This window comes from Hyla sarda, unplaced genomic scaffold (genome assembly GCF_029499605.1).
Source record: "Hyla sarda isolate aHylSar1 unplaced genomic scaffold, aHylSar1.hap1 scaffold_1542, whole genome shotgun sequence".
In the NCBI taxonomy this organism is placed as follows: domain Eukaryota; kingdom Metazoa; phylum Chordata; class Amphibia; order Anura; family Hylidae; genus Hyla; species Hyla sarda.
This window is the reverse complement of record NW_026608178.1, coordinates 67,501-70,000: the sequence shown is the minus strand read 5'-3', so window position 1 is coordinate 70,000 and position 2,500 is coordinate 67,501. Positions and strand designations below refer to the sequence as shown.

At 55.6% G+C, this 2,500-nt stretch overlaps 3 non-coding genes and 2 pseudogenes across 3 annotated transcripts in view; all 5 read left to right on the top strand.

Annotated features, from left to right (window-relative positions):
• The first annotated feature begins 103 nt into the window (after nt 1–103).
• On the top strand, nt 104–222 carry LOC130309899 (5S ribosomal RNA). Its single transcript, XR_008858470.1, has one exon. It is a non-coding gene; the product is annotated as a 5S ribosomal RNA (ribosomal RNA).
• Nucleotides 223–522: 300 nt separating this feature from the next.
• On the top strand, nt 523–642 carry LOC130309860 (5S ribosomal RNA; annotated as a pseudogene).
• Nucleotides 643–1,299: 657 nt separating this feature from the next.
• Nucleotides 1,300–1,418, top strand: LOC130309898 (5S ribosomal RNA). The gene has a single exon (XR_008858469.1). It is a non-coding gene; the product is annotated as a 5S ribosomal RNA (ribosomal RNA).
• Nucleotides 1,419–1,718: 300 nt separating this feature from the next.
• LOC130309859 (5S ribosomal RNA) lies at nt 1,719–1,838 on the top strand (annotated as a pseudogene).
• Nucleotides 1,839–2,499: 661 nt separating this feature from the next.
• Nucleotide 2,500, top strand: part of LOC130309897 (5S ribosomal RNA) — a 119-nt gene continuing 118 nt past the window's right edge. Inside the window, exon 1 of the ribosomal RNA XR_008858468.1 lies at nt 2,500. This exon is cut by the window's right edge and continues 118 nt beyond it. This is a non-coding gene — a ribosomal RNA (5S ribosomal RNA).

The following is a 2,500-nucleotide window of genomic DNA, read 5'->3' as shown; positions in this document are numbered from 1 at the left end:
GAGTGCGTGGAAAGGAGGGGGGCAGGAAGCAGGCCCAGTGCTGAGCAGCAGGCAGGCAGGCAGGCTGCAGAGTAGAAGAGCTGCAAATGAGAGGCTCGTCTCTGCCTACGGCCACACCACCCTGAACACGCCCGATCTCGTCTGATCTCGGAAGCTAAGCAGGGTCGGGCCTGGTTAGTACTTGGATGGGAGACCGCCTGGGAATACCAGGTGCTGTAGGCTTTTTGCTTTTTCTCACTTCAACCAGCAGGGGTCAGTCTCCCCTATGCCTTTTTTACATTCACTTTCTTAGCTGCACATTTGCTTCTTTTCTTCTTTTTTTATGGCCTTTCTCCCTTGTGTTGTTTATGTGACGTCACAGTACGGGATATGCTCCTACAGTCCTATCAGCTTGAGTCCCTGCACGTCCCCAGGGCTCACCTGCAATGTACGCAGGGGTGCGCTACCTGCTGTCCAGCCCTTTGCGCAACGGTCCGCGGCCTGGAGGAAAGCTGCTTGTGCGACAGAGTGGGGCCAGCCAGTGTCTACCGGCCACACCACCCTGGGTATGCCCGATCTCGTCTGATCTCGGAAGCCAAGCAGGGTCGGGCTCGGACAGTACTGGGATGGTTGACCTCCTGGGAATACCGGGTGCTGTAGACAGGTTGCGATGTTTCTTTACACTTTCTCCTCTGGCCCAGCCTGGGAAGGCACTTTCCCGAATATCGGGGGGGGGGGAGATTTACGAAAACCTGTTTTGGGGGAAAAGTTGGCCCATTGCCCGTAAGCATCCAATGAGATGGCTTCTTCCAGTTTCAAAAAGGTAGCAAATAAAAAATGAAAAGAAGCAATGTGATCGGTTGCTACGGGCAACTGCTCCGCTTTTTCTCTGCGCAGGTTTTGACGAATCTCCCCCATTCAACTTGGGGCAAGCAAGAGCTGGAAGCCGCAGAGGCCTGTGTGCCGGTTTGCTGCTTGCTACTGTCAGCACACAATCCGTCCATCCAGCTCCGTGTCCCGGCCAGAAAAGCTCATTGCCCCTGCAGCCAGGCATGTGTAAATATAAGAGTTAAAAGCAGCCCAGCCAGGAAATGGCCAGGCTTTGAGCAGGCTGAGGCTGAAGGGGCCAGCCCGAGCAAGGGCTCCCTGTGCAAAGCAGTTTGTGTACGTAAGCCATAGAGCCAGTGAGCTGAAGCAGCCTTGGAGCTGGGCTGAGTGCGTGGAAAGGAGGGGGGCAGGAAGCAGGCCCAGTGCTGAGCAGCAGGCAGGCAGGCAGGCAGGCTGCAGAGTAGAAGAGCTGCAAATGAGAGGCTCGTCTCTGCCTACGGCCACACCACCCTGAACACGCCCGATCTCGTCTGATCTCGGAAGCTAAGCAGGGTCGGGCCTGGTTAGTACTTGGATGGGAGACCGCCTGGGAATACCAGGTGCTGTAGGCTTTTTGCTTTTTCTCACTTCAACCAGCAGGGGTCAGTCTCCCCTATGCCTTTTTTACATTCACTTTCTTAGCTGCACATTTGCTTCTTTTCTTCTTTTTTTATGGCCTTTCTCCCTTGTGTTGTTTATGTGACGTCACAGTACGGGATATGCTCCTACAGTCCTATCAGCTTGAGTCCCTGCACGTCCCCAGGGCTCACCTGCAATGTACGCAGGGGTGCGCTACCTGCTGTCCAGCCCTTTGCGCAACGGTCCGCGGCCTGGAGGAAAGCTGCTTGTGCGACAGAGTGGGGCCAGCCAGTGTCTACCGGCCACACCACCCTGGGTATGCCCGATCTCGTCTGATCTCGGAAGCCAAGCAGGGTCGGGCTCGGACAGTACTGGGATGGTTGACCTCCTGGGAATACCGGGTGCTGTAGACAGGTTGCGATGTTTCTTTACACTTTCTCCTCTGGCCCAGCCTGGGAAGGCACTTTCCCGAATATCGGGGGGGGGGGAGATTTACGAAAACCTGTTTTGGGGGAAAAGTTGGCCCATTGCCCGTAAGCATCCAATGAGATGGCTTCTTCCAGTTTCAAAAAGGTAGCAAATAAAAAATGAAAAGAAGCAATGTGATCGGTTGCTACGGGCAACTGCTCCGCTTTTTCTCTGCGCAGGTTTTGACGAATCTCCCCCATTCAACTTGGGGCAAGCCAGAGCTGGAAGCCGCAGAGGCCTGTGTGCCGGTTTGCTGCTTGCTACTGTCAGCACACAATCCGTCCATCCAGCTCCGTGTCCCGGCCAGAAAAGCTCATTGCCCCTGCAGCCAGGCATGTGTAAATATAAGAGTTAAAAGCAGCCCAGCCAGGAAATGGCCAGGCTTTGAGCAGGCTGAGGCTGAAGGGGCCAGCCCGAGCAAGGGCTCCCTGTGCAAAGCAGTTTGTGTACGTAAGCCATAGAGCCAGTGAGCTGAAGCAGCCTTGGAGCTGGGCTGAGTGCGTGGAAAGGAGGGGGGCAGGAAGCAGGCCCAGTGCTGAGCAGCAGGCAGGCAGGCAGGCAGGCAGGCTGCAGAGTAGAAGAGCTGCAAATGAGAGGCTCGTCTATG